This window comes from Microtus pennsylvanicus, chromosome 15, assembly GCF_037038515.1.
Source record: "Microtus pennsylvanicus isolate mMicPen1 chromosome 15, mMicPen1.hap1, whole genome shotgun sequence".
In the NCBI taxonomy this organism is placed as follows: Eukaryota; Metazoa; Chordata; class Mammalia; order Rodentia; family Cricetidae; genus Microtus; species Microtus pennsylvanicus.
In genome coordinates, this window is record NC_134593.1 from 21499075 (window position 1) to 21522649 (window position 23575).

Sequence of the window (23575 nt, forward strand, 5' to 3'; positions counted from 1 at the left end):
AAAATACTAGACACAAAAGAGGTTTGGATATAAAATATAATTTGTATGACTAAAAGAAAAATCTCTGAAAGTAAAACTCAAATTATTAGTTTATTTAGAAAACATCAACAAATATTTCCTGTATAACCTTTCTTTGGTGAAATAAAATAGGTTTAAATAAAAGTACACTAAACTCAAAACTTCCCCCCAAAAGTATTAAGAATAAAATTCAATACACACACGCACACACACGTATTTACTATTAACTCTATTATTTGAAACTTTTCTCAAAGAAAAATCCTTTAAAGCATCTTTTATACAGGCAAGAAAAATAAAAAAGTTATGTATGTATCAGAAAGCATTATTTACATAATTTATGAGTATTTATATACATTAACAATCAAACATGTATTAGTAATATATTTTAAAATAGACATCACATTTAAAATAAACTATCAGTTTTAAAATTCTAATTCTGTAACCTCTTAAGAGGCTTAATTTCATTTTCAACACTTTGTTGAAATAAAGTGGTATTTTATCACTGATTTCCTTTGGTTTTTATGAGATTTGAGACCACAAAGTTACAGCAAGTCCTAGTTTGAAATCTAATTATATGCTAAAATTAATTGTAAAGCGTACAGTGTTTCTAAATTTGTGTAATTAAAAAATAAAAAGGACAAACCATGTATAGTCTTACAATTCTTTCTAAAATGTGTTGTTCTAATTATAATCATACTAATCTGTTTCTCATAAAAGGGGTTAAAAAGAAATCAATGTAGGGATTAAGTGTCATCTAAACAAAATAAAATTAAAAAAGACTAAAGCCACTTTAAGATTGGAAACATTTTAAGATTTGAGGTGAATTTTTATAAAATTTCCATAATTATAACTTTATAATCTAGTTGTTGAAAGCTTATTGAAGAAATGTTAATTTTTTTCTTTCTGTAAACTAAGTCAGTTGACCAATAGTTCTTCTATACTGAAGGTTTCTTCAACATTCTTAAGTTACTACAAATAAATACATAAATAATAGAAATAAAGCTGTACACAGACTTCAAAAAAAAACCCGAACTAAAAAACAGCACACAAAAGAGACGGAAACATGGAATCTACAATGTGAACACTACTTTGGAATTTTTATCCTTAGGTGTGGTTCCTGATAAACATTAAAACATATACCAGTGTAATCGCATACAAAAACCTGAGGCTATATTGTACAAATGTACAAGGAAGACAACAGTTTTTTAAAAATTGTCTAAAGTTAGACTTTGAATTGGAAACAGTGTGAAGAACAGACAGATGAACATCAAAGCTTCCAGGGAAGCTGCACTTTTCTTCCCTCTCCTTGTAGTATGAATGCAGCGCCAGAAGAACTGCTCCAGCAGCACCATTCTCCAGGGCTGCTTCCCTGTGCTAATAAATGACCTCTGCAGCCTTCACAACAGAATACAAAAATCGTCACCAATTTCTGCAGGAAAACACAGATAACTGCACATAAACAATTAAATAAGTAGGTATATACCTTCTGGAATTCTTCCTCTGATCTGGCATTACATAAAAGACAAACATATTTTGAATGTTGTGGAATTATATAGCTGCTAGTGTATTCTAAAGCTTTAAGTAAATTAGTTTAATAAATAAAGAATCCATTACTTCTTTCAAAAAGTTGGTAAAACAAACAGAAGGGAAAAAATAAAGCCCTTCATTCATCACCCTCAAAACAAAATAAATCCCATAAACCAAAGTGCCAAAAAGCATGTTTTGGTGGAAAGTAAAGCTTTCCCCCACTCCCAGAATTCTCCCAGTCACATAATTTGAATAAAAATTAAAATTCAAAAACCAACAGTAAAAAACAAAACTTTAGTACTAGCACTTGAGAAATAATTATATAAAATAAAAACGAGATCTTCTAAAATTTTAACTAAATTAAAATTTATAGTTAATTTCAGGAAATATCCAAACTATTTTGTGAAAATATCCAAAGTAAGCAGATTCAGAAAGGATTGTGGGTTCAGTAATAATTATTATGAAAGTAATACAAAATAGAACATATTTATTAATAGAAATGAAAATGTTTTCATTTGAACATTTCTAAATGTCCATTTTAAGACAATGTATATTTGTCTTAAAGTGAAAATAGAAATCATGTCTCAAAATTTCAATTATTTATAAAATATAAAAATTCCTTCCAAAAATCATCTGCTCTTTCAAAACCACACCGTCTGTTATCAAGATGCAGCTAAAAGAAATGGCAAGCAGGGGAATAAATACTGACGACTGTTTCAAGCAACACTAAACACTAATTGAAACCAACCAAATAAAGCAACATATATGTACTACTGTATATAACACACTTCCTCTTAATGGATTTGTCAGAGGAATGCAATAATATATAAGCTCACCTGTACATACTTACCTGTTATATTTGCAATTAAAAAACATAAAGGTCTTGTAAATTAAGTTTTAAAACACTGCAATGAATGGCTGAGTTAGAAAAACATTTTAAAATAGATTTTCAAAGTTTTAAGAATATATCCAATTTTCATGAAAAATGTGTAAGATAATTTAAAGTTTACTTTCATCAAAATGAAAGAAGCAATTTTCCCATGATCTGCATCCAATAAAAACATGAAGACGAAGACGAAAAATTTCTATCAAAGGAAAAAACAAACAGCATAGACCTTTGGCGCAGTTTTCAACCAATGAAGAACAGAGAGAAATATGTCTTGTTAACTGCAACAGCAGAAATACAGTTTTCTGAAAATTGTTTCTCTAGTTTTACTTTTTAATACACGTTTCAGAACGGTCAGAAAAGCTTTTGTGGAAGAAACAACTCTACTAGGCACCAACTTTGTAAGAAATCTCCAGTTTTACTTTTCCGTATCTATCTTGAGTAATTCTCTGACTAAACGCAATTTTCCGTAGGTGGAGAACTATCAGCTCCGCGTTCCACATTCAAACCCCCCAGTCCCGCTTCCTTCCAGCCAATCAGGGGGGAAGAAGTGCGGCGTTGGGGAGCTCCGTTAGACCCAGTTTGAAAAACCTCGCAGTGCGCTCTCACTCTCCTGGAAGGGATCGAAATGAGGGCGGGTCCCCAGGCTCCTCAGACCCGCACCAAATCCCTGGTTCCGCTCTAATCCCTGGGAGAGACTCTGCAGGGGGCCTGCCGGGGACAGCAGGTCACCGAGGTTCCCAGGGAGCCTTCTCTCAGCGAGAAAACTGAGGAGCCGCTGCAGGAGCATCTCCAGAATGTTCCCAACCCAGACCCGTGCGACCCTCCCGCGGAACATCACGTCAGCACGGCCGCAAAGGGTTAATCTAGGGGCGCTCTGGGTAAGGATGGGGTTCAGGACCTCACGGGGGTACAACGTGGACTCTTCACGAAGCCCAGTGCCCGGGGGACCTACAGTCAAAGCTGTCACTGGCGGACTCGAGTTGTCGACGCCGGCTTGACCAAAAGCCAACAGCTAAGGAAAAAAAGAAACCCCTGAAGGGAAAGACAGCCCCGCTTTCTTCCGCCTCGGCGACAAGAGTTCCCAAGCCAGGGGGAGACCTGCGGAATTACCGTTAAATCGCCGCGGCAAGAGCTCGCCCGCGGGAAACAGCGGGTTTCACACTACTTTCCCTCGAGACGCGCGTTTCAAGGGCTGGAGGAAAAAGTCTCCCAAGATCGCGCCGGGAGGGAACGGCAGGCTCCAAGCCCCATCTTTGGTCTCACCCCGACACCCCACCCCCGCGAGACCGAGCTGGACGCGAGTGTCCCGACCCCGGAGCGGCCGCCGGCCGGCGCCGCCTCCGCCCCGCCGCGCACACCGGTTCCCGCGGGCAGCCGGCCCTCCCGCGCGCGACCCGAGCTGCCCGTCCGGGGACGGCCTCGGCCGCCCTGCCGCCCCGCGCTGTCCCCGAGTCGCGGGTGAGTCTGTCCCGCGCGGGCCCAGCGCCCCGGTCGGCCGGTCCGTCCGTCAGTCGCGGTGACAGGTCGGGCGGCGGTTGCTCGGCCGCGTCCCGCTCAAACCGCGCCTCCCCTCCCCCCCCACGCCGCTCCGCGCTCGCTCCAGCCACCGTCAGCCGGACGCCGCCCCCTCGCGGGTGGACGGACACCCGAGTTCCCGGTCTCCCGGGGAGTCTGCGATAGAAGGGGCGGCGGACGCCGAGTCCGGTGCCTGCGTCCCCCACGGTCCGCGGTCCCCCCCGCGGCCACCTCCCAGACCCGCTCCGCTGCACTCCGGGCTCTTACCGTCTGCGCCAAACTTGCCGAAGCTCCGCCGGCTGCCTCCTGGCTTAAGTTAATTTTTGGCGATTTTTGGGGGATTTTTCGGCGCGATCCCGGCGTCGCGCTCCGCTCGCACAGGTTTCCCTTCCGTCCCGCTAGATTGATGAGATCAGGCATCACTCGAAAATGGCGCCGAAAGCGCTGCGGCTCCTCATTCAAATTCGTTAGAGCCAACCCCGCCGCCCCGGGGCATGCCGGGAACGCGGGCAGTCTCCACAGCTGGCCGCCGTTCCCCCTCCTCCCCCGGCGACCCTGCTGCGCATGCGGAAAACTTCTAACCCCCCACCCCCCAGCCCCACGCCCCGCACATGCGCAGAAACGTCGTGGCGCAAGGCTCTCACTTCCTCGGTTCCAATCCCCCGTGTCGTGCGCGTGCGTGTGTGTGCCAGCGTCGCCCTTGTGCCGCCTTGGAGATGTTCACCTTTCAGACACCACTCCGGTGACACAAGTTCTCTACCTTTGGAAGGAAACAAATTAGGGTCCATCTTAAGCGTTTCGTTAAAAAACAAAAACAAAACAAAAAGCAAACAAAACCCGCCTTTAACGGGACTCCTAACACCAAGGGTGCCTCTGAGGCTTGCGCGGCTACACAGGAACTTAAAGCGCGCCGGCGTCGAGCCCTCGCCCTCCGCCAGCGCCTCACAGATCTGTCACACCTAAGCCTCGAAACCACTTCACGAGGTAGGAACTTGACGCTCCGTCCGACGACCAGTGCGCAGCTGTCACACCCCGCCGCCTCCCTCCCTCCCCCCGGACCCGCAGGCGCGCGACCCGCCCTCCGTCCGCAAGCCTTTCACCCGAGCTTTCGGTTCTGGTTTGGAGACGGGGGCTGTACAGTCTTTTGGACGGCACTAGAGTGCTTTTCAAAAAAAAAAGTTTGTAATGGTGCAGTAAATTATGGATTCGCAAAGATAGTGGTAACAGTCGCGGGGCACTGATAATGCAGGGCTTTGTGGAGTAGACCTTTTCACTGCCCACACCTCTAGGAAGCATATAGTATTTTTGTTTTACAGATGCTACCTGATGTTCAGATTAGAAATTCTGCCGCCTTACAGCTGGTGAGAGCACAGGCGCTAGGCAAACCGCCTGTTAAGACGGACACAAAATAAGTTACTATTTTAGCGCTTTGCTTACAAAAGCATCTTTTGAGTATTTGCTTGCATGACATCGTCCCTACCACTAGGCCAATTAAGATGAAATGTTTAAAAAGAGAAACTGCCATTGCTCCTAAGTGACTACAGTTTAGGGTTATGTTTGGTTACGTTTTCCTTAATTCTCACGGATTTTTAAGAATTATTTTCTCTGTATAAGTGTTTTGCCTACACGTATGTATGTGCAATCCCATATGTGCCCTCGAATGTCAGGAGAGGGTGTGGGATTCCATGGAACTGGAGTTAGGGATGGCTGTGATCCAGCGTGGGTGCTGAAGCCAAGCCTCTGCAAAATCAGCAAGTGCTCTCAGCTGCTGAGCCATCTCTCCAGCCCTAGCAAATGATTTTTTTCTTAAAAAAGAACCCAACTGTTTAAAAACCAGGAATATTAGTTATGTTTGCTCTAGTTTTTATTATAAAACAGCTTGTGGTGACTCATAACTTTAAAAAACATATCTTATTATGGAGTTTAGGCTGGCCTAAAACTCAAATTTTGTAGTCCACGCTGATATCCTCCTGCTTCATTCAGTCTCTTGAGTGCTGGGATTTTAGGTTTGTGCCACCACACCCTCAAGTGTAAATTTTGAATATAAAAAGATGTACCCTGAGCCGGGCAGTGGTGGCACACTTTAATCCCAGCACTCAGGAGCCAGAGGCAGGTGGATCTTTGTGAGTTCGAGGCCAGCCTGGTCTACAAAGCAAGAGCCAGGCAGCCTAGACTGTTTCTCTGAGAAACCCTGTAGATGTATCCTATTCTTATGAATGTTCAAACAGTAGATAGGAGACTTCCTTAAGTACTAAAGAGTAAGGGGATTGGAGAAAGCGGCCATGATTTGCATTATTGAGGCCCAACTGGAAGAGAAGTGGATTTTAGCAATCAGATCAAGAACTGACATGGCTGAACAGTGTTCAGTCATCTACATTTTGCTCAGAATAAAATTTACGTGGTGATCTCTTTTAAAATATCGGAGTCTAGTTTTGTTTAAAATCTTATGTAGCAAACCATGAGTCCTGAGTCACTAAAATGGGAGAAAGCAAAATCTAGTCACAGAGTTCTTGCGCCTTAACAGAAAGCCAATTATCTTTCCACCACAAGAGGGTGCAAATTCCTGGGCTAAATTTCCAAGGGAAAAAAGCGTGATTTTTTTTTTTTCATATCAGATCATCACACTCCAGTAAAGACCTTGGAAGAATATTCAGTTTGACTTTACACCCCCAAACCTGCTACACCTTATGAGACTAAAGGTCCCATTACTTAGGTGGTATTTGGTACCTGAGTACCAGGGCATAAATTCCCAGCTGTCTTCTAGAAAGGCTTCGTCATCTGTGTCCTGCCCATTTCCTTCCACTTAGTTTTAGCTCTGTGTACTCTTGTGATAGAGTACAAGTCATATTTAAAATCTGAGACTTTTACTTTGGTACATTGGAATGCAATTGCCAACAAATGAATGATAAATGTGGGCCTTTTGGAAAACATGTCCTGAAATCTCAGGGCCTCCACCCCCCATACTGTTTCTAATGAGTAAGCTTCATCTGAGGGGATACTGGCTTCCACATGCTAACTTCTTTAGTTAAGACTGTAAAAGCATCATTGCTCAAAAAGAATCAGACATCAGGAAGCATTTTGAACAGTAACTTGAAAACAGAACTCACAAGCAAATTGTTTAAAAACTATTTAGCAATTTGCAGTTTTCTTTCCTTTCATATCCCCCACCACCCCACCAAAAACACCCCAGACAGCCTCTCACTGTGTAGTTCTGGCTGTCCTGAAATTCACTATGTAGACCAGGCTGGCTTTGAACTCACAGACATCTATCTGCTTTTGCCTCCCCAACACACCACTACACCCAGCTTATGTAATGTTTTCACGATCCCTTTATGTCTGTTATTTCTTTAAAATGAACTAAAAGAAAAAGTAATATCAATTTCAAATTTATAAGAAGTTACAAAAAGTTAAAAGATTATCCGTGCCATTTGCTGCCTCTCTTTCTCTCCAGATAGATGTATTTTCAACCCCGCCCAACCTCCCTTTTCCTGAACTTTTCTCAGCTATCATGGGTCCTGACTTCACTTCTATATTCCTGTGAGTGTATTTCCTGACAGCTTGGCAAACTTAACTTACACTTGAACGTATACTTTTTTTTAAGCATCCCATGCTTTGGAAAACTTCCAGTCTTTGTCTTTTAAGTCCTTGATGTATTTTAAGAATCCCGTTCCAAGTCGTATTTGAAGGGAGCTACACACTTTTTGGGGGATATTCATTCTGTGTTTTATGTTCACTCACAGCTGACAACTGCACAGATTCTGTTGCATGTTTCTCACAGTACCGCTTCTAGAGCATACATGATATCCATCTACTCACTGATGGTTGTAATTTTGATAACCTTGTCAATGTGTGACCCATACTTTCTACTGTGCAGTTAACTGTGTCTTGTTTTGTGTTGTTTTTCCCTTTCTGGAAATAGCAATTCGTGAGGAGATTGTATCCTGCTCATCAGAAGTTTCCTTCATATTCAACATTCATAATTGCTGGTACAGTTTATACAGTGGATGCACAATGACTGAACAATCTATTAGCCTCTCCACATTTTCAGCCCACAGCATTCTACTGTAAACAAAGCCCTTCTGTTTCCCTACTTACCTATTATCTACAGGAGTAGGTCTGAATTCCTGCCTTTCCATTTCTGTATTTGCTTAATCTCATTTATGATTTCCCTCTACAACACACACACACACACACACACACACACACACACACACACACACACACACTTGGTTTTTCAAGACAGATTTTCTGGTTGTCCTGAAACTCAATGTATGGCCTCAAAATCAGAGATCCAACTGCCTTTGCCTTCCTAGTGCTGGGATTAAAAATCTGCAACATTTTTTTTAATTTGTATTTTTTATATGTATGAATGTTTTGCCTGTGTGTATTGTGTGTACACCATGTGTGTCTTGTGCCTTTAAAGGTCAGAAGATGGTATCAGATCCTCTGGAACTGGAGGTAAATAGGTTGTGAGCCACCCTGTGGGTGTTGGAAACCAAACCCAGGTCCACTGCAAAAGCAGGAAGTGTTCTGAACGGTGAGCCATCTCTCCAGCCACTCTACCAGTATTTTTATTTGTGCATTTGTGTACTGTTTTTCTGAATCATTAGGGTAAGTTACATACATCATTACCTTTCCCCTCGAATGTTCAACTGTGTATTTAACTATCTGATATTCAAATTGTCTTGTGTGTAGCTAGTAGCAGCACTTCCTCTTGTGGCTTCTGTCAGCATTACTTCATTTTTAAACAGCACTTCCTTACTTGCTTGTATTATGAAGTAGAACTTGTTTATCTCATTCTTACCTTGCCTTAGCCCTGGAATAAACCTTTTTTCTAAGGAACCCAATTCCTTTTTAAAAGGCCTGTTTCCATGTTATTGGAAAATGGTATTAGGAGACTAGGGTTCAGTATGCTTATTGATACTGTATTATCTGCTTCTTGGAACTTATAGGAGACAGAGCTGAAAAATATAAGCATGTATATATTGTATATATATTTGTATGTGTGTGACCACAAATATTTATACATAATTCTTGCAATATGTGAAAGATATAAATTCAATTTTAAATGATCTTAAATATAAAAGACTATTATAGTGACATTTATAACATTCTAGATAAAAGAAATAAAGTCATAGGCACATCAACAGATTATATAGTTTCCATGTTCCCTTTCAGTCATTGTCTCCTAGTTCTCGTAATCCTTTTTCACTTAACATACCATAAACATATGAGTTACTATGTAATTTTCACAATCTTCATCTTACGTTACTCTGAAATATATCATTAGAAGTTTCAATTCCTGAACATTTGGCTTATTTCTAGTTTTTTCTGTTATGATTTTGAAAAGAACATTTTCATACATATGCCCTTTTAATTTAATGCTTTAACAATTGGTTGGAAGATTGTAGAAGCAGACATGTGATTTCTCATTGTGGGTTTTAATATATGTTCTCACACAGAATGAAACATTTACCAAAATTCAAATTAAAATCAGTGACAGAGATTAAAAAGAAAAAAACCAGTAATCTCTTTTAGTAGACAGTTGAATATATAGTGAAAGATAAATTCCCAAACAACTACAGCATGAAAAATAGAGAGGAAGACCATGTCATCCATGGGAACGGATGACTCAGGAAACTTTTAGAGGAGGTGGTAAGGATGCTGTTTGTTTCAAGACACCTTGGAAGGAATTTACCAGATTGGGACTGGACTGAGTTATGTTGAGTTAGCAGGGAAAGGAGAAATGGGCCATAGAAAGCATTTTATGTAGAATCATTAAAGTGTTAGAACGTGGAACAGCTGGGGAGAAACTGGCATTTCAGATAGCTGGATAGTTTGCTGTGATTGGTAGCTGGGTATCTTTGAGAGCAATGAGAAAGGCTGGCCTGCTCCACTGGATAGGGGTTAGGCCATGAATAGCTTATGTGCCACTTTTATACTGGTGCAGTTAGAAAATCTTAAACCAGTTAATATGAGGTTTGTATTTTAGAAATGTACTTAATGAAGGGCTGGAGAGGTTAAGAGTACGTGCTGCTCCCAAAGAGGACCCGAGCAGCAGGCATGTCTGGAAGCTCACAACTGCCTACAATTCCAGCTTATCAATGCATTCACAGTCACACAGACACACAAATATATATGTAAAATATATTTATTAAAAATAAAAATTAGCCGGGCGGTGGTGGCGCACGCCTTTAATCCCAGCACTTGGGAGGCAGAGGCAGGCAGATCTCTGTGAGCTCGAGACCAGCCTGGTCTGCAAGAGCTAGTTCCAGGACAGGCTCCAAAACCATAGAGAAACCCTGTCTCAAAAAAAACAAAACAAAACAAACAAACAAAAAAACACAACCAAAAAATAAATAAATCAATAAAAATAAAAATTAATCTTCAAAAGCCTCACAGAATTTCCTCAATGAGGGTACTAGAGGGCAGAAGTGTGGCAGCGACCTATTCGGAGACAGCTGTATCCAGGCGAGAAATAATGAGCACTTGAACTTGGGGGCACAGGCAATGAGAGTGAAATGAGGTATACAAGAAAGAGGAATTAATTGTTCAGTATACAGGTAAATATTCCTAGGTAACTGCTTAGCACTTACTCTGTGCTATGTGTATCTTGTATTTTTATTAGTTGTTGAGTATGTTAAGGGCAAACAACCACTTTTTCCTCTTATGGTTTAATCTAATGAGAAAAAGCAGGTATAAGTGATCTTACAAATTACAACTCTCAAGAGTTACAGGAAAGTACAGGGTGCTGTGAAAACCTCATACTACGGGGAGCTAGCACTGGATCTAAACAATTTGAGGAGCTGGGAGAAGGGTAAAAGTGCCATAGAGTGGGTGCATTTGGAGGCCACCTCAGTTCTGTTTCTATCATGTGGTTTTAGGCATTTAACTTGAGCTGTTAGGCTTGGCAGCCAACACTTCACCCCACTCAGCTACTGCTCTAGCTAGTAAGTTCAGAACAGTGGAGAGCTAGTAAGTTCTTTCTAAGATGGGGCAAGACTTACGGAGAAACAGAAATTAGCTGGACCAAAAGGGAAGAGAAACCATGCTGGGAATGAAGGAGACAATGTGTTAGTGTCCTGAGCAGGGAAGACCGCTGTGATTCAGTGTCCAACTGTGAGGAAGCCAAGGGTAAGACTGCAGAGGCTGAGCAGTCTTGGGCTATGGAGAGTAGCAACAAGGAAGTTCACAAGAGTGACTCCTCGGGATTTGGTTATGGACAACTGGGTGGCTGCTGGTACCGTTTCCTGGGAAAATTTCAAATCCTGGAAAGCCTGTCTAGGGAAAAGGATCTGGGAACAAGTCATACAGGAATATGTTTATTCCGCATTAAATATATTAGCAAAAGTGGGGGTGGGAATTGATGATGAAATATCTAATGAGTTGGGGTCTTTGTCTGTTATTGCCTTTTAGTAAACCGAGAGAAAAATCTACTGGGTTTATTAGCATCATCAAAAATAATGCCTGTTAACACTGAAGAATGGCCGGGCGGTGGTGGCGCACGCCTTTAATCCCAGCACTCGGGAGGCAGAGGCAGGCGGATCTCTGTGAGTTCGAGACCAGCCTGGTCTACAAGAGCTAGTTCTAGGACAGGCTCCAAAGCCACAGAGACACCCTGTCTCAAAAAAATAAAACCACTGAAGAATGTTTACAAATCAAAGTATGAAGTATAATTCGGATGACTACAACTACTTATAAAAACAGAAAGATACAAGAAAAATTTCCAACTCAAACCCAGGGTTTTTTGGTTGTGCTTTAAAATATGTCTTGGAAAGCCACTCTACATTGTGCGCTGACGTCGCCGTAGAGTGCTGTGAAGAAACTGGGTGTTATTAAACTGTGAAAGTGTGCATGTGAACAGTCTGCAGTCTCAGGGACGGATGATTGGCTGTGGGGTTCTAAAGAAAGCCAGAGGGAAAGCTAATTGTACATATGGTAAGCTGAATGACAGCCCAGGAATGTTCAAAGGTGGCTGTGTCTTCACCTCTGGAATTTGAATACATAACGTAACAAACATGAGGGAGTTCGGGAGTGAATGAAATTAAGACCACTATGTGGTCTAAAACTTGATTATCCAGAATCTCTGTAGACCCCTCCCCATCATTATAGGGTCTGGTAAGTGTAGTAGAGGAAGCATGAGAGGTGGCAATGGTAGCAGGAGAAAACAGGCTTTGCTGGTTTGAAGATAGGAGGCCTGGAGCCAAGGAATAGCTCCCAAGAGCTAGCAGCTGAAAAGGGGTTTCCTAGAGCCTCCAGAGGGAGCACAGCTCTGCCTTCATCTTTTTTATGGTACTGAGACTCATTTTGGATTTCAGACCCTCAAAACTATAAGGTAAAGCATTCCTGTTGTCTTCAGTCGTTAGCTTTATAATTATGTAATTGTGTAGCAGTAGGAAACGTAAACAACCATACTCTTTGCTTTTTAGAAACATTTATGTGTATATGTGTCATGGGGAGGGAGGTTCATGTGTGCCAAATGCATATGAAGGTGAAAAGACAAGATAGAGTAGTTGGTTCTCTCCCTATATCACGTGGGCCCTGGGGTCAAAGCAAGGTTACCTATCAGCCTTGACAACAAGTGTCTTTACCACTAAGCCACCTTGTTGGCCAACAAACTGCCATTGTCCATGTGGTAGTATTTAAAAATATAAATAAAAAAATATCCTTAATATTAAGTATTTTGCTGTACTTGTTTAGAAAAAATCATAGGGTATTTTAAAATTGCTTTTTTTAAGGTCTATAAAGTATCAAGTGAACAACTATTATAGCATTTAGTCTACTACCAAAATTATATACCTAGAGATCACATAGTAATTTGTTGGTAGGAATGTGGAGAGCTTTTCCTGTAAATTTATTCATCTATGTATTCTACTCAAATCTGAGATTTACTTTAGGTTGATATTTTCTTTGTTCAAATAAGTTAGATATTATGTTCCCTATAGTAGCTAATGGTACTTAGAAAGAAATCCTTCTTAGAGAATATTTATATGGTATGGGACTATATGTTTTGTCCTGTGGTGATGCAAGTTGTGAATTTCCCTGTGGAGGCACAAGGACAACAATGGGTGTCATTCTTTGGGCCCTGTCCACCGTTTTGTTTGTTTAGTTTGCCGAGTCTGAAACTGGCCACAGGGATGTACCTATCTCCACTTCCCAAGTGTTGGATTACAGCTGCACACTACCATGCCCGACTTTTTTTTTTTTTAAATATGGGTTCTGGGTGTTGAGCTCGTGTCCTCCGGCCTTCAAGCCAAGTACTTCACCAAGTGAGCTGTCTCTGTAGACTTAGAACTGTATGCTTTAATCAGTGACCAGATGATGAGAACATAGTGTTTAGATGTAGATTTATTGTACAAGTTGAATGGATTTGTTTCATGAAAGATCAGTGTGCACACCTTACCTTTTGTCATGTGACTCCTAAAGGTGATTAGACTCAGCTACATGTGTGTGGAGGAGTGTTTATGTATGTGCCAGGAGGTGTATTTCTGTCTTGGGACATGAACCTTGCATCGTTTATAGCTCCAGTTTCTCGAAGTGCAAACTCACATGTACAGCGTCTCCAACTCTGCTCAGTGTGCAGGGCTAAGAGTTTCTCACTCATCTTTTCCTGTACACATCATTTTGCCTTCACGTTACCACAAGTCACCAAGGACTGTAGTACAACTCATTTTCAATTAATAGCTGAGAGTCAGAGCTAATTAACTTCTTAAACTCCCCACCAGTACAGACAACTAAAAGGGGACAGCCCCTTTGCTTGAGTTACCTACTTTCTAAAGTGGGTGTGACAGTGCTGGCTTTGAATGACGCAGCAGAAGTAGTGCTTTGAAACTCTGCCCTTTAACGTAAACTCTTGAGAACTTACTAAAAGGAATTGAGCCTATTCAGGGTTGGAACCATAGAATCCTAGAGTTAAAACACACCTATTGTCCAAGTACCCCCGAAGCTATAAGAACAAATTTGTCCCACTTGGAACAGCTCTTTAAATGTGACCATTATTACTTTCAGCGCCGATGACAACAGAGTCCCCACTTGCTAAGGAGCCTTAATAGGCTCTTTAATGCTTCTTTAGTAGTTTTATAACTTAACCCTTCAGAGTCTAGGCTTTCTTCTGGTTAGATTAATTTGACAGGACCCCTCTTACAAGGCGACAGCCAGAATTATATATTTGTTTAGAAATATATACCAGGAGTTGGCATTCACTTTTTGTCCCATCTAGTAAAATTCCTAGATTTTGGGAAGTAAATTTAGATTATAAAAGAGACTCAGAAATAATAAAAATGAACCTGTCCTTGACAGCTTATTAAAAAAAAAAATTGAGGCCCTTGAGTATTCTCGCTGATGAGGCCCACTGTCAATCTTGTTGACATCTGTTTTAATCTGTCTTACCCTGTTGCTTTGGATAAAGTTACTTGCTACTTTTGCAAAAAATAATGTCTAAAAAAGTGGAGGGGATAAAGGTGCTTGCTGCCCAAACAGATTGAGCTTAATCCCCATATACATTATCCCACACTCTGCACACATGTACAAAATTAATAAATGTAAAAATACTAATTGGGGGAATAAAACTTTATGTTGGGTAGCAAACTTCAGATTATACCTGATTGACAGAGAGATTTCAGTGATTTGGGGTGCATTTGGTCCTGAGTTGAGAAGGACAGGAAATCAGGAGTCTATGAGCTTGACTTTCGTAATTGATTTTTAATACACAGAAGTGAAATTGGAATTATGGTTCCTGGGATCCACGGCTGAGAACATGTGACCAGTTCTTCAGGACAGCTGAGTGGAATGCTACATTTCTATCCTCACTGTGCAGGGTTTGTTAGAACAAACCTGTAGGAATCAGATAAAATGTGTAAGAACCCCTACTGTTTAAAATAGGGTGACTATTAAAGACAGACAGCTCTGAAGAAACTTATGCAAACCGGTGAGTTTATAGCTTTTAAGGGAACACTATTTATTTATTAATTTATGTTCATAAGAACCCTATCTTAATTTGGTCTTTAAATTTTTGCTGTTGATGTTTAGTTAGCTGATGACCCCATACTATTAACTATTAAGTCCCTGTGAAGTCAGGAAAATAGATAGAGATGGTACGCCTAATTTTAAAGAAACAAAAAAACAAGATAAATCTGACAGAAAACAAGGCTGTATGTAACAGTTATAACATAAAAATAAATCCAACACATTTAAAGTATACAGTTTAGAGGTGTCAAATACATTCATAACGTTAATAACCTCATTGCTCTCCACCTCCATCCAGCAAAGGTCTGTGTAGTCATTAAGGCTACTGCACCTCAAATGGTTGTGTGGTTTTTTTTTTATTTTTGTTTTTTAAGCAAAAGTATGGTTACTAGGAGAGTGAAAAGGTGCCTTAAAAATCTGGCCCCAGACTAGCTTTTCTTTAGCTTTAGGTTTTGTCCTAAATTTAGCACGAATGCTCCATTGGTTTAAGTATAGTGATTATGCCGTTTTTTTTCCAAAGTCTGAGTGTAACATGATGTTTTAGAAGAGCCCCCATGTTTTTTTTCCTCCTCTAGTGGCTTTTAATCCTCTGGGTCCACAGAAACAGTCCCATTTCCCACCCCTGCGGTAGTCCAAGCTGGATTCTTAGAGGCAAGGTTCTAGGCCATTTTGTGGTTGTATAACATGTCCCTTTTAGTTTCCTTTACAGCTTAGCCAGGCTATCTATAGAAGGCTGTGGAGTAGAATAATTGATGCCTATCTCCCTTGAACATGAGTGTGTCACAGAAACTGAGAATCAGAATGAGTGTTCAGAAGCCTCCCTTTGAATTACTGCACACTTCATCATTACGCGTGCACAAGACAGTCGTGCTGTGCAAACAGAGTGACTTCACGTGACGACTAGGGCCATACCTCACCTTCCAAGGAGTACTGATTTTTTTCATCTGTCTATGAATAAGGAATTTTGAGATGGGGTCTTTGTAACGGAGGCTGGCCTCTAAATCACCATCCCCCTGCCTCAGCTTCCTAAACACTGAGATTACAGGCTTGTAGCACCCAGCCTTGCTTTGCAAACTGTCTGGCTGTAATAACTTTATTCTTTATGTCCAAGTGTAACATCGGGGGACTGCGGCCCATGCTGACAAATGATGGCAACGCTGTAGTAAAATACGGATTCAAGCACCACACTGAGGGTCTTTCCAGGTCTAAGAGACTCTTTGTACCCTCCTCAAGCCACTCACACCATCCAGTGCATAACTAGTCTCTTCCCTTTCCTTTCCCCCAACTCTTCCCTTCCCCTTTTTGCTTTCCTTTCTTTTTCCTTCTTTTTGGGGAAATGTAACTTTTAAGACCCCCAATTCTCACAATTAATACATTAAGAACATTTTGGTATACTTAAAAGCCTGTTAAGAGGGTAGACCTTACAGTGAGCATACTACCATAGGAGTCACACAGACAAAACTTGGGGTGTTTCCCAAGGAACAGAGCAGAACATGAGAATTTTCTTGTCCCTAATGCTTAGCAAATCAGTCATTCAGCTCAGGTCAGGATAATTTTAGAAAAAAATAAGAGGCATAAATGTGGTATTGGACGTGAGAAGCCTAGAATAAAAATTCCTCTTTTGTTGGTAGAAGAAAGAATAGGGTCACAAAACCATTCAGCAGAGTCTGGGTTTTTATTATCTATTTCTTCTTCTTCTTCTTTTTTTTTTTTAAGCTTTGGCTTTTTGAGACCTGGTTTTGCTGTAGCTTTGGAGCCTGTCCTGGAACTCACAGCAATCTACCTGCCTCTGCCTCCCGAGTGTTGGGATTAAAGGCGTGAGCCATCATCGCCAGCCCGGTTTTTATTATTTCTAAAAGGAAAATGTAAAAAGGTAAAGGGTTAAGCCCAGTTACCCTGTTTTATTCTGTAGAAGTGATTCAATTGCAGCTGGTAGGCCAAACAGAGATTCTCCTGTGATAAATGTTTGATTGAGTAAAACAAAAGAGCTTCATACAATGTGTGCATCCCCTAAGCTAATATTTCAGGGGAGAGAAAGAGTAGACCCAAGCTTGTTAGAGACTAGATTTTGTTCAGAACATTAGAATTTGCCATCAGCATATGCTTAAGAATAATTCTGTTGGCTTGTGCCCATTCAATGGTCTGCTGTTTGTACATGAAAGAGTTAGGTAGAATTTAATTTTAGTACTGGAATCTGTTTAGGATAGCATTATTATTAATATTTAATTAAAAACAATAGAACTCTAGTATTAATAAGCTCGCACATGCAGATAGAACCAAGCAAGGATCTTACGAGATAGTCTCCCTAAGTTGTGACTGTCTCAGGTTATTCATTTTTTTTCTTTTTTATATGTCTTTAATTAATTTTTTTTCTTCGAAAGGGGTTTCTCTGTGTAGCTCTGGCTGTCCTGGTTGTCCTGGAATTTGCTTTGCCAGGATGGTCTTGAACTCAGAGCTCTGGGTGCTTTTGCCTCCTGAGTGCTGGGATTAAAGGTGTGTGTCACCATGCTTTCTTTTTTATTTTTATACATTTTTAATTAAAATACAACTATATCACCTACCCCTTCCCCTTTCCACCTTCTAGGCGATTCATTTTTAAACCACTTGGAAACTATGAGGCAACAGGAAAAAAGACAGTATCCAGTACAGCTGTACAATTCTCTTGGCTTCTGCATACTTTAGTTTGGTAGGATTAAGTTGCAATGTATGGTCAAGTCTGTTCCCCATGTCTATATTTTTAACACTATATTCACAATTTTGTGCACTGCTTCAGGGCAATTCTAAATCCAAAGTCACCTTCACTCACAAAGAACTTCTGGAATGTCCAGTGCCCTAAATTTCTCATACCTAAATTTTTCAGAGTATAATTATTTTTGTTGGTTCAGAGCATAATTTTTAATGAAATGATGTCTATCTTCATTTTTAAAATCAGAAATGGTATTAAATATGTTCTAGGATCAGTTAGCAAGCCTTTTGCTTATCTAAATCCTAACTTTAACAGATTACCTTGCTGCATTTATTCAGCCATTGTATTCCTCCCTGCACAGTGAGCTGTAGACTGAACTCTGATAAAATTAAGACCAAAGGATCAAACCTTTCTAAGTCATGTAACTGCAGCCCAGAATAAAGCTTAGAAATGTTTATAGAAATAGAAGAATGTCTAGCAACATGCCTAGAATCTAATTAAAGACTATTGGATATATAATGAAGCTGAGAAAGTGACCCATAATGAGGAGAACAACCAATCAAATGAAAATGGCCTTATATGGACATGTGTGCCCAGAAAGGGCCATAAAACAGTATTATAATAATGACATGTGTTTGAAGAGTAGAGATATAGAACATATTTTTTTAAAAATTGAGGGATGAAAACTGTAATATTTGGGATGGAAAAATTCAACTAAATGTGATTCAGAGCAAATTAGACGTGGCACAAGACTAGTAAACTTGAAGGCCTAGCCACAGAAAGTATCCACAGTGAAAGAATTGGGGACTAGAGAGGTGGCTCAGCAGTTCAGAGCGGGTACTGCCCCTGAAGTGGGGACCTGAAGTTGGTTCCTAGCCTCCACATGGGACAGCTCACAGCTGTTTAGGGCCTCCAGCTCCAGGTGATCTGACACCTCTTCCGAGGTCAGAGGTCAGTCCACCCACCCACCCGCCCAAACAATTAAAAGTAAAATGTTACAAACAAAAACTTAATGAAAGGTAAAAGCATTAATTTGTTTGTTTGTTTGTTTGTTTTGAGACAGAGTGTCTCTGTGTAACAGTCCTGGCCATCCTGGAACTTGCTTTGTAGACCAGGCTGGCCCCGAACTCACTGAGATCTGCCTGCCTCTGCCTCCCAAGTGCTGGAATTAAAAGTGTGTACCAACACCGCCTGGCAAATATATTAATTACAAGAGGATCAATGAGCTGTGAAATAAATTTCCAGGGATCTCATATACATGTAATTGGAGCAACAAAAGGAGATGAGATACACTGGTAGAAGAAAAATGAGAAAACTATTAGCCCAAACCTTTGAATTTGCTGAAAACTATTACTGCACAGATTCAAAATACTCAAAAATAATAAGAAAACTAAGCCAAAACATATATAATCATATTGTTCAAAACCAGTGATAAAATCTTGAAAAAAAGCTAGGAAAAATTCTCAGCCAAAGGAATATTTTAAAATAAAGATGTGTTTAGAAATAGCCAATGTAAGATAGCTCTTCATTGTAGGCCACAGTAAAGAAATATTTAAGTACTTCAGATATAAGGAAAATGGGAGCTGGGGAGATGGCCTAGTTGTCACGTGAAGTACCTGTGGGTCAAGGACAGAGCCGAGATCTCTAGGACACACATCAAAGCCAGTTATGGTAGCTCACACATGTAACCTAAGCACTGAAGTGGGGTTAGGGCAGGGAAATAGACAGGCACAGTTCTTGGAGGTCTCTGGCCAGCAGCCCAGGGAGTCAGCGAGAGACACTGCCTCAGAAAAATAAAGGAAGTGGAGGGCAGTCAGGAAAGACCTCTAGCCTCCACAGGCATAAACACAAAGGAGAACGACACTGCGGGGGACTATGCAGATGTACACAAAGGGACAGAAATGGTTAACTACCTTGGTAGGCTGTGCTGGCTAGTTTTTGTCTCAGCTTGACACAGGTAGGGTCACCTGGGAAGAAAGAATCTTAATCAAGAAAATGTCTTCATAGGATTGGCTTGTAGGCAAGTTGATAGGGCATTTTCTTGGTTGATGTGGGAGGACCCAGCCCATTATGGGGGGGGGCAGCCCATTATGGGGGGTGCCACCCTGAACAGGTGGAAGTATAAGAAAACAAACTGAATAAGCCAGGAGGAACAAGCCAGTAAGCAGCACACTCCTTCATGGCTTCTGCTCCAATTCCTGCCTTGAGTTCTTGCCATGGCTCCCCTTGGTGATGGACTTACAAGCTGTACAATGAAATAACCCCTTTTCTCCACAAGCTGTTTATAGTTATGGTGTTTTATCACAGCAATAGAAACCCTAACTAAGACACAGACATATAAGAGTTGTTCTTAGTATTTAATTCTCCTTTAAGGCAATCAATTATTTAAACAAAACTACTAAGAGTGGGGTCAACAAGATGGCTCAGAGGATAAAGACACTTACTGAGAAGCCTGACAGTCTGAGTTTCATCACAGAACCCACTTCTGAGGGCTGTCCTCTGACCTCCACATGTGCTCTGTGGAATGCTCATCCCCACATACATACAAATAAACAAATGTTTAAGAAAATAACAATAGTGGAAAGACAGTGGCACAGACCTGTAGATCTAGTTACTTGGGAGGCTGAATCAAGAAGAGTTACTTGAGCCAAGGAATTTGAGGTCAGCCTGACAACACAGCAAGATCTTGTCTCAAATACAAATAAACAACAGCCAGGCACTATGGCACATGCCTTAAATTGCAACACTCGAAATATAGGGACAGGCAGATCTCTGTGAGTTTGAGGCCAACCTAGTCTACATAGTGAATTCTAGTAGCTAGTGAGACCCAGAGGAAGGGAGGGAGGGAGGGAGGGAGGGAGGGAAGGGGAGAGAGAATTAGTGAATGAATATGAATGGTGTTGTGTGTGTGAAGGCCAGGGGTATATGTAGGGTATCTTCCTCCGTTACTCTCTATCTTAGTTTTTGAGACAGAGTCTCTCACTGAATCTGCAGCTTGTCAACTTGGGGGATCTTGGTGGCCAGTAAGCCTCAGGGATCATCTACCTGTTCCACCTCCAGTATGCCCAGCTATTTTTATTTTTTTTATGGTGTACATGTTTATGTGCCTTGGTAAGTTTAGGTGCTCAGGAAGCCAGAAGGCCTTAGAGCCCCTACAAATGGAGTTCCTAGTAGTGATGAGCTACCTGATGTGGGGGGTCTAGGAACTGAACCCAGGTCCTCTGCAAGAGCATTAAGTGCTTTTAACTACTGAGCTATTTCTCTAGCCCTTTGTGCGTGAATTCTGGAGATCTCAACTTAGTTCCTTGTCCTTATAGGGCAAGTACTTTACTGATGGAAGCACTGTAGTGCCAAATCCCCAGCCAGATTTTGACATCTCCTTCAATAAATTGCTAGAACAAGTATAAACATAACAAGTTAAATTGACACTATTAACCGGATTACAATTTTTACTTTCCTGGAGCAGCTACTAACAATAGCAGAAGGTACATTCTCTTCAAAACAGTGTGTAAAACACAAAGTCACCAAACTAAGGCACAGTAGCCTCTCCAGCCTGTTTTTGTATAGGGTGTGGACAAAGAATGCTCTTAATATTTTCAAGTTTTTTTTAACAAAGAAAAGAAAATATATGCCAGAGTCTATGTGTCCCATAAAAATTAAAATATTTACCAACTTAACCTTAATAGAAAAAATTTACCAGGCTATATTCTAAGCCATAAAACACGTCTTGGTAAATTTTAAGTAATTTAAGTAGTGAGAAGTATGTTCTCTGACCACAATGGAATTAAATTAGTAATCAGTAACAGAAAGTTATATGGAAAATCTCAGTATTTTGAACTAAAATACATCTAGGTAACCTACTGATTAAAAAAGAACCCAGGGCAAAATCTGAAGGCATTTTTTCCCAGCAGTGGTGGCACATGCCTTTAATTTCAGCACCTGGGAGGCAGAGGCAGGCAGATCTCTGAGTTCGAGGCCAGCCTGATCTACAGAGTAAGTTCCAGGACAGCCAGAGCTACATAGAGAAACCCTGTCTCGGGGGAGGAGAGGGCATTTTGCATTTTGAACTGAATGAAGATAAAAACACAAATTTTGTGGCATTTCACTAAAGCAAAATGTGAAGCGTGACATTTAAAGATAAAATGCCTGTGTTAGACAATGAACTTGGCTCCTACCTGATTAAAGCAGAGAAGTTAAACATACACCCAAAGAAAAAGGAAAATCAGTTAATTGTGTCAATGAAGCACTGATTTTTTTTAATCAATGAATTGATAAACTTTTAGTCAAGCATGATTAGAAAAAATAAGAAAGGCATTGACAATATGAATGGTGGTGTGGTGGGTTATCTATGATCCCAACACTTGGGAAGTTGAGGACAAGAAGTTACAAGTTAATCACACTGGCCCTGGAGGCCAGCCTTGGCTGCAGGAGACCCCTTCACAAACGAGCAAAAAGGATTAAGGTGTTCTGTTATAACTTCATGGTAGTTTAAATCACAAGGGATATTATAGAAAGTTTTAGGAGATAGACCTAGAACTTAGATGAAAATGGATTCCTTTATTTAGAAGTTCATTCAGGAAGACAGAGATAATCTGAAGAATTTTGTGAAAATCGAATTTCTAGTTAAAAACATTCCCACAAAGACATTCATGGATTTTTCCAAACATTAATGTACCAGTTATGCACAAACTTCTAGAACACTGGCAAGGGAGGTTACTTGCTAGTTTATTCTTTGAGGCTAGCATTATCCTGACACCCAAACCACATGAGGATATTACAAAAGAGAATTCCAGGCTGGTTTCTTTCACGAATATAGATGTGATAATTCCAAAGAAAATATTACGAAATCAAATTCAGCAATCTCTACAAAGGGTAGTATTCTTACTAGCTGATGTTTAGCCTACGAATACATGGCTTGTTTAACAAATTCAGGGCTGATGAGATGGCTCACTGGATGACCTGAGTTCAGTCCCTAAGATCCAAGGGGTAGGAGAGAACTGATCCCCACAAGTTGTCCTCTGACCTCCATGCATATACCCTAACATGCATGCACACACACCACAAAAACATTAAATTCATGATAGTAAAAAAAATCTGATTACCTCAACAGGAAGACAAAACCCTAGGACCTTTAAGACACCGCCTCTCAGGCAACTAATAACGTACTCTGAACCCATCTAGCATCTACAAAGGCCTATGTGATACAGGTATGATCTCCAGCTTGTGGGACAGCTGGGAGGTGGTAGAGCCACTAAGAGTTGGGACCTAGTTAGAGGAAGTTACATCATTGAAAGCATGCCCAGAAAGGGGATCCCCCCCCCCCCGCTTTCTCTTTGCTTCTGTCCTGGTACACTGTGTTACTATAGACCCAAAGGGTCAGGGTCAAATTACCACCGACTGAACCCTTTGAAACCATGAGCCAAATAAAGGCCTTTTGCCTTTCTTTCTTTTTTTTCCTTTTTTTTTTTTTTTTTTTTTTGGTTTATTTTAGAGACAGGGTTTCTCAGTGTAGCTTTGGCTGTCCTGGAACTCACTCTGTAGACCAGGCTGGCCTCAAACTCACAGAGATCCGCCTGCCTCTGCATCCCCAGTGCTGGGATTAAAGGTGTGGACCTATGCCTTTTAAGTTGGAATTTTCAGGTATTCTGTCACAGTACTGGAAAGCAAACTAAAATGGACAGGTACTTCTTCAGACACAAAGACCTCTACAAAGTCTGTTACAAAGACCTATCTAATGATGTTTCCCCTCTAAGATCAGGAATGATACAAAGTATCTGTTCTTACTCAAAGTCAGTCAAGAAAATGAAATAAAACTGATGGAATCCATCATCCCCCAGCATTCCCAACCTCTTCATAACCTTTCCCCTCCCACCCCTCTCCTCGAGGATCATTGCTTGGCTGACTATAGATTTTAGTTTGCCTGTTTTAGAATACTGTGATTGGGAACCATGTGGTATGCATGCAATTAGTCTGAA

The 23575-nt window shown here is 40.8% G+C and overlaps 1 long non-coding RNA gene across 4 annotated transcripts in view; it reads right to left on the bottom strand.

Annotated features, from left to right (window-relative positions):
- Positions 1-23575, bottom strand: part of LOC142836002 (uncharacterized) — a 59888-nt gene that overhangs the window by 23268 nt on the left and 13045 nt on the right. For 3 of the 4 annotated variants that reach the window (XR_012907979.1, XR_012907978.1, XR_012907981.1), the window contains exons 3-4: positions 4594-4709; positions 4217-4347 (exon numbers count right to left, since the gene is read on the bottom strand). This is a non-coding gene — a long non-coding RNA (uncharacterized LOC142836002). The remainder of the gene's footprint in view (positions 1-4216; positions 4348-4593; positions 4710-23575) is intronic. The other variant, XR_012907980.1, reaches the window with a different exon arrangement.